Below are 12,457 nucleotides of genomic sequence, written 5' to 3'. Positions count from 1 at the left end.
GATATGAATTTTGTATAGACAATATGCCCCTTTATGAATTCAGCTGAAGCGGATTGTTTTTGAGAAAGGTTTAGGTATGGACCCGGATAGCTTTCATGCACAGTTATGGATGGATGTAGATGATAGATAGATAGATAGATAGATATTTTTATTTGATCACATTATAACCACATTTGTAGCAAGTCGTACAGAATACATAATCTGAAGTTACACAAATTTCTGCTATCGCAGTTGTCGGTTGATTGGTCAAACCACCAACACTGACATAAAAACTTGGCAAGTTCACTTGGGTGTCACACCAATAGGTGGTTCCACTTGTATCTCGCCTGCCTTCACGCAGTTATTTTTATTAAGTACTTTTCTTGGTTATTTACATTTGATACTTTTGATACTATTTGTTATCCAATTTCATTTGCAATTTTGAACTCCATCGGGATCTCTGAACCTGCTATAAATTTAATTAAAAGCTATGTTGAAGATCGTTCACAGTTTGTAGAAACTTCAAAGGAAAAATCAAGCAGTAAATTTATTAAATTTGGAGTGCCTCAGAGATCTATACTTGGACCCTTATTATTTTGCATATACACTTGTGATCTAGTTTTAGCACATTGTAATTCACATATGTATGCGGATGACACTCAACTATATCTATCATTCAACCCTAATGACGTTGCTACTGCTAATAAAAATTTGAATGAAGATCTAACTCGTCTTATTTCAGCATCTGAAGCTCATAACCTCAAAATTGATTCAAACAAAACTAATCTGCTTGTTTTTGGTACTAATCGTAGCTTGGTGGAAAGACATATCAATATTGTTATTGGTGATACAGTATTATGCCCCACGAACGTGGCAAAAAATTTAGGTATCGAAATGGACGTGAATTTAAGGTTTACAAAACATATCATAAAATGTGAGACTAGAGTTTCTCCATAGTAGTATACCATGATTAATGCGTGAATGGAATAGAGCAAAGTAAGTGTTTCGAAACTGTATACTTTTTTCAGTTGTCTTCGGAGATATAGTTGATTAAAAAGTTCAGAGCACATTTGGTCAACATGACAGTTCCATTTCAAAGAGTGATCCAAGGTAACACCCAGAAGTTCAACTTTATTTGCTGAGTTCTCACGACAGTCAGTTGAAATCATAAGGGTTTCGTTTCAATTCGTTTGTTAGAAACCATTCTTCCGCTCTATGCCCCGCCAATTCCATTGAATTTGACAATATTTGCTAATCAACATGTGATTCGTATATGGTTACATCATCTGCAAACAGCATGGATGATGACGGTGACAAGTTTTGCGGGAGGTCTTCAATATATGAAATTATTAGGAGAGGACCTAATACAGACCCTTGTACCCCAAGTTTCATGATTCGGAACTCTGAGTGAGAATCCTGGTATTGCACTGTCTGAAATCTATTGGTGAGATAGGGAAAAAGAATTCGTAGACTGTTCCGCGTATTCCGTAATATTCAAGTTTCTGAAGAAGTGTTGGATGAGGAACACAGTCGAAAGCCTTGCTGAGGTACTATATAAGGAAATGATCTCTGCCAAACGGCTTTGCTCATCTGTGGAACAACATAATGGTGTCTTTGTCGGGTAACATAATTAGGCGTAGGTGAACTGGGGTCTTTTTTTATTTTTTATATTTCAATATAACATTCAAACAATATAGTTGCCTCAGGTCCAGTATCCAGCATTCCTTATATAAAAGATCTGTAGAATATCGGTGGGGTTTTCCTGAAATCAACTTCAGAAATCTGTTTTGGATAATCTTTAGTGGTTTGATGTTTGTTCGAAGGGCCCCACCCCAACCTAGTATGCCGTAACGTAAGTGACTCTCTACTAAAGCAAAGCATAGTGTTTCCATATGCTTGAATGACAAAATTTTCTTAAGGTATCTGAATTTATAAAGGATGCTCTGTAGTTTTTGATGACATACAGATTGTGATTTTTTTCATTTCGAATTACTATCAATGGTTACACCTAAGAATTTGATTTCTTTCACTGGTAATATTGAGAAACTTTGGTTTTGTGAAGTAACGATTTCGAGATTGTCAAAATGCGGTCTGCTTACATCATTGCATCTGATAGGTAGGTTATTGGTTTTTTCAAATTAATCGTTAGTAATTTATGTTCGAGCCAGTTTTTTACTAGTGAAAAATCAGCCTGAGCTTCATCTCTTACTATGTCCCAGTTTTAACGAAAACAAACCGTCCCAGAACACTACACTGAGGCACACCATATTCAATAGTTTGTTCCTGAATGAGGACATCGTCTACCTTTACGGTCTGCCGTCTATTTGTCATCAAGCTTTCAAATGATTTCAGGTTTTTATTCCTATTACCAATGTCTTCTAATGTTTGCAGAAGTAGGATGTGACTCACAGTTTCGAAAGCTTTTGATAGGTCTATGAAAATACATAGACAGGACTTGTTCTCCTTCAAATCATTATTTAGTTCCTTGGTTAGAGCCAGAACTGCATCTTCTATTGACCTGTTTTCTTCTGAACAAAACTGTATGTCTGATAAAATTTTATATTTTTCAAATGAGGGCTATTTCAATTAGTGGTCGTTTTCCAACGTAACAAGTCGTAACAAGTCGATTAATTAAGTGTGTGTGTTCGGGATTTGATAGAGTCGATGAAGACCGTTTTTGCCTGGTCCTGATTGGCGGAAGTTCTACCGGTGAATGGTTGAAAAGATGGTAGTCGATAGGCGAGAGGTCTCGGGATTATTATGGAATGGGCGTTGACGTGAAGCAGGACCATACTCTTCTGTTGACTAGTGACGGCTGTTGCTGATACAATTTCTGGTACATTTCGTCGATTTCCTTACGATGTGTGACAATTTGGCACAGTTGCAGGAAGTAATAGTAAATCACAATACCCGCTGATCATCATACAGTAACAATGATCTTTTTTGGTGGGTTTTCACCTTCGAGAAGTAGCTGGGTGGTTCATCGGTGTCCGACTACTGTCCTGAACGTCTCTTATTCTCGTAGATGATCCACTTTTTAGCACAGGTAACGATGCAATCCAAAAAAGGATGGTTTCGCAAATGCGAAGAAGAACGGTCCTCGTAACGTGACGTTGGTTTTTCAAATCGTAGGGCACCCAATGAAAAACCGCACCCAATGAAAAACCGCCCATTTCTTTCGCCATTCCACGCACCGTTTGTGATGGGTCAGTGATGGGTCAGCATCAATATATATAGCACAACATTTTTTATCGATCAGTAAATACCACGTTACAGTAGAATGAATATTCATTGAGATATGGAGCTACAAAAACACATGAGATTGCAATTTATAAATGAATTTATATTAATAAATATATCACTAATGTATGGAAATATCCTCGAACTTAACATGTAGGTGTATTTCAATTGAGTCTGGGTAGTTTTTATCGAAAATTATTTATCCATACAAAAGCCCTATCCAAATATATCCACATCAGTCTATCTGAGAGAATAATCCCAACCCTCGAGATAAACGTGATCCATCATGCAAAGAATTTGACAAGTGTGCATAGCGCGAAAGATGAAAAACTTCCATGAGTCGTAAAAATCTGCCGAATAAACAGAAAAACCTCGATAGAAAAGGCAATAAATCAGATCGCCGCTGTGGTAACAAGCGACAGCTCAATAATGCGTTTATGGCGTTTTTCTTACGCCTAAACCTCTATTCGCGTATAATTCGAGAAGTTTTTCTGGAAATACGATGGAAAGGTGAACTATCGCGTGTAATAGAAATCATAATGTTTTCCTTCCGTACTTTTTTCAACTTGAATGGGCGTGAAAGTATTTATTAGGATCGTATAAGGGTTTCATTTATGTAAATTGAGGTGTAATGGAAACTTTAGGCATGTTTCGTTGACTTATAACATGCTAAACTATAATAGAAACCGGAATATTTTCATCACACATTAGTTAGCTGGACATAATTGTCATTTATTTTTCATTAAGTATTGATATAAACATGGAATGAAGCACATCACAATCTCTTAAGTGTTATTAAAAACGATTGAAAAAGGATCGAAGGAACTTTCGGAAGAAAAATAAAAAAGAAATGACCACAAAAATCCATCCAAAACAACTATTTCCTAACAAACATCAAATCATTCAAAACACATGTTTTTACCGTTCAGTTTTTCTTCAAAAAATTTGTTTCCTTCAAGGACAGAACACAAGCACTACAGAAAAATTCTTAAGGCGTTGTCAGAGCGGAGCCTGAGCGGAAGCAGCGATTCACATTGGGTTTGAACCGCCAGTTATTAAATTCATTTGGAACAACGTTCTCAGGAAGTTCATTTCACATAAACGCAGTTCTCCAGATGAAGGAGTTCTTTAACAGTGAAGTTCGAGGTGTACTGAGTTGAATCTCAAAACAATGAAGAGCCACAGTCCGTCGCTGAAATGTACCGCTCTTGGTGGAATCAAATGTGCCAAGTCACTGCACACTTCCCGTGAAAGTATCTATAGGAGAGAGACAAAGCTCTAACCTTTCTTCGATGTTCCAGGCTATCAAGATTGCAAGTGATGTTCGAGTCTCCAATCAGATCGATGGCTTTCTGCTGGATGGAATCCAGCAACTTCAAGGTATGTTTGGGAGCAGAGCTCCATACATGAGAACAATACTCCAAAGAAGGTTTGATCTGAGGTTTATGAAGTATCAAAAGTTGCTGAGGTGTGTACAGTTTTTTGGTTCGGAACTGTTTTACAAGCTTTTGAGAAGCAGCCTTTGCAATTCCAGCGACATGATTGTGCCAAGACATATTGGTGTCCATTTCAACCTCTCACGAAGCAGCGGAATTAACTGACCTGACATTATTATATCCGGTTTGTAGACATTTATCTCCTTCGGGACAGTATTTGACGTGACGGGGGATTTTTCACAACTTCCGGTTTTTCTGGACTTGACATCAAAATTTTATTTTTGAATGACACAGCCTGTTTACTTGATAGTTTGTACTGAAATCTCTGACGTGAAATTAATCTATTTAAAACACATTCCCATCACCAGAACAAAAACACGGTCCCTTGAGGCGCGTTTCGCTAACCAAGTTAGCGTCCTCAGGAGATCATCATGAGGACGCTAACCTGATAAGCGAAACACGCGTCGAGAGACTGTATTTTTGTTCTGGTGTTGTGAAAGTGTTTCCAATGGACCCTGTATACTATTATATTTATGCAAGCTACATCAATTTTTGAATCCGATTACACTCCATAGTTGACATTTGAATTATGGTTTGGAACATATGGTTCTGTCAGATGGTCTAGAACATCACCCGACTTAACTGCTCAATTGCGGCTGCTGTATTTCTTGATATTGAAAAAGCATTTGACAATGCACTACCTAAATCTATAGGTTTGTCTCTGGCTAGAAAGGGTGTAGAATCGACCATAACTGGCTGGACCTATGCCATGCTAGTAAACAGAACTGCCACTTCGACTCTTCAAGGCGTTCAAGGGTCAGGGTCACCAGGGGCTGGCCTCAAGGTGGGGTACTATCTACCCTTCTTTGGTCACTCCTGGTGGATAGTCTGCTTGATGCCCTCGGAAGAAGAAAAGTTGATCTGCAAACTTATGCAGATGACCTTGTCATCCTGGCAAGGTCCACGTCGGGAAGGGTAGCTTGTAATATCCTCCAAAGCGCGTTGGATGTTGTTCACAGTTGCTGTCTGAGGGTGCAGGTGTTTTCAGTCGCAGACCCAGGACAGAGTAATCTACCTGCCTAGGGATGAACTACGATGTCTAACAGGCCTTCTTACAGGTCACTGTCATTTGAATCATCACATGCAGAGACTTGGACTGTCGGAAGACAGTGTGTGACGCCTCTGTCTGGAAAATTATGAAACTGCAGAGCATATACTTTGTGCCTGCCCCGCTGGGGACCGAATCAGGTTCTTTGAGTTCGGCAGATCCGTACTGTCACCATCTGACCTGAAAGACCACTCACCATACAAACTAATCGGCTTCGTTGAGAAGCTGGGTTTATTTGGCCGAGTGTGAATAGGAGTGAGCCATAATAAACTCTTATGGGTTGCGGTGGAGGGTCGAATAGACTCACTCACTTTAGACCTTCCTACCTACCTACCTAACTGCTTGATACCCCCTCGAGGTCCTCGCGGGTTATCGGGAAAGTTGCTATGGAACAATAAAACAACTTTTGACGTACCGATGAACTGTTATTGTTATTTAGTTGCTGAATACGTTGGTGGAGATCGTATTCATAATAGAAATGAGTTGAAAATGCCACAAACTCATAAACAGAAATAAGTAAGTGTATATGCAATTCAGTCATAGGGAATATTGGCAAGTTGCAGGCGAGAAATTACTGCGAGCGTCTTGAACGGAGTTGAGACTCATGGAACACCCCTCGTTGATTCTTTATTCATTTAGCTATTGTCAATTCATTTTTGTTATTAATATGATCTTCTACAATGTATTCAGTAAAAAAGCCAAAAGTTATTTTATTGTTACACAGCAACTTTCCTCATAACCTCAAAGAGGTCTAAAGGGGTTAAGTCAGGTGATCTTGCAGGACAGAACCATGTGTTCCAATTCATTATTCAATATCAACTATGAGTATGTGTCACTCGAAATAATAAAGAGTAACGATATAAAATCTCAGTTAGATGTAACTATGGGCGGATTTCGAAGTTTCGGGATGAGACATTTTTCCATTCTTCGAAAGATTCACATATTATTTTTTATAAAGATTGAGAAGTGGAAAGCCAGAACCTTTCTTTTTCAATAATCATATCTTCCTCCACTTCTCCATCTTTACATATCTCTCGTAAAAATATATCCCTTTCTATTCAAGTAACGTCCATCATGTACATACTGTTTGAAGGTGGTTGACAATGTTTCGTGGTGTATTTCATCAGTTCGGACTTCCATTGTCTAATATAATATGAATTAATTTGAAATCCCTGAAAAAAATGGGAAAATGGGAAAGCTATCCGAAGATAGGGACCTGAAAGGTAGAACAAACTTACCGATACAAGTAATCATGGAATTACTAGGATGCTGTGTACGAAACTGCTACTTCCAACTGAAGGACGAATTCTTTACGCAAGATGAGGGACTGCCAATTTCACCGATTAAAGCTAATATATATATGGAGTGGTTTGAAACTCTGGCCATTGAAGAAGCCCACAAGAAGCCCCGAGTCTGGTTGAGATACGTAGACGACACCTTCATAATATGGAAGCATGGGAATGCAGTGCTTTCCTGAAGCACATCAACAACATAAGTCCTTCTATCACTTTTACAATGGAGAAGGCAGTCCACAACAAATTGCCTTTCTTAGACGTATTGGTGAAGAGAACCGACACTAGATGGGAAACATCTGTATATCGAAAACACACTCACACAGGACAGTATCTGAATCAGAAATCTAACCACCATCAATCTACCAAGAGAGAAATCATCAAGACTCTACTAGACTGTGCTTTCGGGCTCTGTAATACAAAGGAAGGTCTCGAAAAGAAACTAGGCGTCATCAAAAATGACTTTCAACGGAATGATTACTCCAGAGCGATGATAGAACAGGCTTTAGCTAGAAGACAGCAAGAGCTCCACAAGGAAGAGAAGCCGCCTCAACCAGTACTTTTACTTTCCTACATCAGAGGATTATCGGAAAGGATGAGAAGGATTGGGTCCAAGTATAACATCAGGACCTGCTTCAGATCTGAGAACACTATCCGTAGCAGCCTCACGAAAACTAGTATCTGAATCAGAAATCTAACTACCATCAATCGACTAAGACTCTACTAGACTCTACTAGACCGTGCTTTCGGGCTCTGTAATACAAAGAAAGGTCTCGAAAAGGAACTAGGCATCATCAAAAATGACTTTCAACGGAATGGTTACTCCAGAGTGATGGTAGAACAGGCTTTAGCTAGAAGACAGCAAGAGCTCCACAAGGAAGAGAAGCCGCCACAACCAGTACTTGTACTTCCTACATCAGAGGATTATCGGAAAGGATGAAAAGGATTGGGTCCAAGTATAACATCAGGACCTGCTTCAGATCTGAGAACACTATCCGTAGCAGCCTCACGAAAACTAGGCCACCAAACGCAGACTGCAATTCCAAGAATTGCATTTACCGGATAACCTGCGAATGCGGAGAATCATACATCGGTGAAACTAAGAGGCCGTTGAAAGTTCGCATTGCTGAGCACAAGAAACACACACAGCGAAGAGAAACCAGCAAATCCGGAATAGCAGCGCATGTTTGGACTCATCAACATAATATCAAGGGTGCTCAATCTGAAATCATCCACAAAGAGGAACACTGGTTTAGGAGAAAATTCAAAGAAGCCGCGTATATGTTGTCCAACAACGCATTCAGTCAATCCAGCGTAGAGTTACGTAACATATGGAAACCCCTAATCAAGCGGAAAACGGCCAACTCCCGCCAAACGGTCATCTCCCGCTAAAACCAATGAAGCGGTGAGGGGGAAGAGAGGATAGGTGAAAGCACTCGAATGACCTATAAATAGTCAGATCTCGGCGAAATAAGTCCAGTTATAACCCGAAGACGATGGTGGATACTAACAATCGAAACATCGTGACGTAACTTGTTTTCGAATCTTTTAATTTTTCATTTTTTGTTGATAATATTTTTAATTTTCAGCTTTGATTAACATTTCAATTTTTTATTTTTTTGGTTGTAGCTTCTATGTTATTCCTTTGTCATTTCAGTTTTTTGTTTAATGAAATTGTTATTTTCGATTAGGCTGAGGTGAGTTTCCTCTTTAGTAAGCTTGACAATAGTCTTTTCATATCTTCGGAATAAGTCGCTGGTTCCGGGTCCGGGTCAATTTTTATTTGTTTGGCTGTTGCTTGTATGTTATCTCTTTGTAATTTCAGTTTTTTGTTTAATAGAATTGTTATTTTCGGTTAATCTTCTTTAATTTTTTTCAGGGATTTCAAATCAATTCATATTATATTAGACAATGGAAGTCCGAACTGATGAAATACATGTACATATTATGCTGCTATTATAATTGAAAAGTCACTTGTATTCGCAGGTATTTTTATGCTTTCTATTCATACTCGCAACTGTCAGTTTATATTTTTGTGTCGTTGTATTGTACTAATATATAGGTACTTTCCTACGAACTGAATGTTCAATCTGAAATCATGATAACTTGATAGTTGTCATGTATGTTCTTTCATAATATTACTTCATATCCGTAACTTATTCAAATGCATTCCAGAAGCGACTTATTTATAAACAGACATCGAAAGGTATCATTTAGATGTCAAATACTCCTAAGGACATGATGGAAGTAATTTTTAATCCAGAAATGTTATGTCCAGATCAACTTTTTTTTACTGAAACTATTTTCTCAATCTTTGTAGCGAGCGGCAAACATGTTTTTCATTACTGACATGAAAATCAATATATTTTCAATGAATACGCCTGGAAAAATGAGTTTACACAACTTAGAAATTTGAATAAAAAATGAATTGAAAGTGCCTTCTACTAAGGAAACATGCATAGATGAAATCGATAATTATGTCAACCTATTCATCACTACATTTCGTTTTCAAATGAGATTCTTAACCGAACCACAGAATCAACTCTTATAATTCCTGGAAATGTACTTGAAATTTCTTTGACATATTCGGAAATACGTATCCCAACTTTGTTCAAGTTTATTTACAATTTCTTTATCGATTGAATCGAATCAATACGAAAATAACAAGTATTTCTGTGAATTCCAATGGTCATTTCTCGAAATAAAAAGTTATAAAGTTCCCTTCACGAGTTTGGGTTGTTCTAGAATGTTGTGGGGTCGTTATACGTGATGCATTTCTTATGAATTTGACGATAATCAATCAGAAAAACGAATAGAAGAATATTAGTTGAATGGAATGAGAAAACTCACCTAGTTATATGTCAACTTGATGTTCTACATTAGCACTCAACCACAACATAACTAGTATTTTTCTGCTGTATTCTGAATAAACTGTAACGTATTTAGTCAAAACAAATTTTTCTCTGTCCCAATTTACTCCGCACAACCAAACAGGCGTATGATAACAATCACCAAAAGTTAACTTGGGGGGTTAGCAGTCCCGTGGTGCACTTCCTACGGATGTCGCAACGATACTGTTGAGTCTTACAGGTACGACGCTTAATAGCGTCGACTCCGTTAATGCATCCCGACGCTACACAGCTGCAAATTGATGATTGTTGACGTAGAATGGTGGTTTTTGTTGTATTTTTGGGCGTACGGCGTGTTGTATTATTAGCATCTTCGGTAGAAATATCATTCGAGTCTTTTGTGAACTTTTTTCTTTCTATACAAGGAGTTCTAGTAGTAGACATCGGAATCTGGAGAGAGCGAGTTTTGATAGTGAAAATGAATATTTACTGACATTTATCAACAGATACAGTTATTGCCTTTCTCGTGGAAAGTTTTACACTCTCCCATCAATTCTATTCATAAGAAGTTGAGAACATCGAATTGAATAAATGAATATAGGGTCTCTCAACTGAAACTTCCGAACTCTTACAATTGATAATGGCTATCTTGTTGAAGCTATATCTGTCAAATTAACTGTCATTTTTTCAGTATGTTTTGCCAAATCACCATGGACAGATATAGCATTCAACGACACGTGCAAACAATAAAATTGTTTCATCAAAATATGTGTTCTGTTCGAGCAACGTACCGCTCACTTCGCCCATTTTATGGTCGCCAGAATCGTCCTACCCCGAGGACTATTCGCAATGTGGTGGGTGAATTTGAGTACACTGGTTCAGTAAATCATCAGTCAACACCCTCACGTAGACGACCCGCAATATCTGCCAAAAACATCGTCGCTGTCTGTGAGAGTATGCAGGAAAATCCGAGGCAGTCGATTTCGCGTCCCTTATAAGAACTCTGCCTTTCGCAGACCACAACTAAGTGAATTTTGTGTCATGACTTGGGCCTGCACCCGTACGAAATTCAGCTGACGTAAGAACTGAAGGTATGCCACCATAGACAACGAAGTGTGCTCATTGAATGTGCTCTGGAGCTATAGTTGGCAAATGATGAGCTCTAATTTTCATCGAAAAATCATCTACAGCGCTGAATAGGTACGTGAACAAACAAAATTGTCGAATTTGGGACGATACCAATCCACATGAGTTCCAAAAGCGTCCAACACATTCCGAAAAATCACTGTTTAGTGTGGATTTTGGGCTGGCGGCGTTATCGGTCCATATTCTTTTGAGAACGACGTTGCCCAGGCCATCACGGCGAGCACTATGGGTCGATGATAACCAACTTAGTTTGGGCTCAGTTGGATGTGGTTTCACACAGCTTATGATACATTGGATATTCTGCATGAGCGAGTTGAGGGCATGGTCATCTCACGTGTAGGTGATGTGAATTGGTCACCGAGATCATGCGATTTGACCTCGTTAGTCTTTTTTTTTTGTTGGCTCTTTCGAACGAATAAACAACTTCGATGATATTTCACAAACACTTAGTTTTATTCGAATTTAAAAATAGGAAGCGCTCAATTAGATTAGATCAAATTGTCGGCGAGCTAGCCCATGGCCTGATTCACTTCGACCTTTTCAGATCTATTGTGATGCTTTTTGATTGTTGGAGCTCATTGTCTAGCTTGATCTCTTTGAGGAGACACCATAGCCTTGACACTGTCCCCTTTATATCTCAGCCTTGCTATCGTTTCGCAGTCACAGAACACATGCAGTGCGGTTTCTACCTCTTCTTGACGGGGTGAGTGGCGGGGGATCACTGTCTCTCTCTTATGGGTGTTTGACAGTCCCCCGGTGCAGACCACACGGCACTCACCCAGTAAAGTTATCGGTCAACCACCCTATCCCGCATCTGCGGGCAACAGGCGTTGGCCGATTTCAAGCTAGATGTGTGGGAGAGGTGTCTCGCAAGAGCCCTCGGCGGTTACTCATCCAACGCTGGAAAAGTAGCTTTCCTAACATGAGTGCCCCTTGGGGTAACGTAAGGGTATGCGGTGCAGACCACACGGCGTACACCCAAAAGTTGTTGATGAACCGCCCTATCCCGCGCCTATACGGGTAATCCCTATCCCGCGCCTATACGGGTAATCCCTATCCCGCGCCTATACGGGTAATGGGCGCGACATCTTCGACATATGATGTGTGGTGGATGCTCGTGAGAGTCCTCGACGGTTACTCATCAAACGTTGGAAAAGGAACTTTCCTAACATGAGTTCTAGGGGGAAGTGAGTGCCCGCTCGAAGCTGGAGGCTAGTGAGCCTCATCTCCAACTGGCGTTGGCCTCTTAGGGGCAGCGGCTCCGCTAGCGGGTAAAGGGATACAGGGTTGCGGTAATCCATTCATGGGTGCATTGCAGCCCCATTATGAGGCACTGGACGGCTAATGCTGTTCCGTGATCCTCGCCTGCTTCTGTACGGATCCAAGCGTTCGAGGTGTCGGGGCTTG

At 39.6% G+C, this 12,457-nt stretch overlaps 1 protein-coding gene across 3 annotated transcripts in view; it reads right to left on the bottom strand.

Moving 5' to 3' along the window:
* Positions 1-10,224, bottom strand: part of LOC111501873 (uncharacterized) — a 314,266-nt gene extending 304,042 nt beyond the window's left edge. For 2 of the 3 annotated variants that reach the window (XM_023155790.2, XM_074175575.1), the window contains exon 1: positions 9,906-10,222. The gene's annotated coding sequence lies outside the window, so the exon portion shown is untranslated. Of the gene's footprint in view, positions 1-9,905 lie in introns of all 3 variants that reach the window. The other variant, XM_023155791.2, reaches the window with a different exon arrangement.
* Positions 10,225-12,457: the final 2,233 nt, after the last annotated feature.

This window comes from Leptinotarsa decemlineata, unplaced genomic scaffold (assembly GCF_025532065.1).
Source record: "Leptinotarsa decemlineata unplaced genomic scaffold, Ldec_3_MD MMD2_tig00001064_RagTag_RagTag, whole genome shotgun sequence".
Classification (NCBI taxonomy): Eukaryota; Metazoa; Arthropoda; class Insecta; order Coleoptera; family Chrysomelidae; genus Leptinotarsa; species Leptinotarsa decemlineata.
Note: the sequence above shows the minus strand (reverse complement) of the source record. Positions and strands in the feature narration are given on the sequence as shown.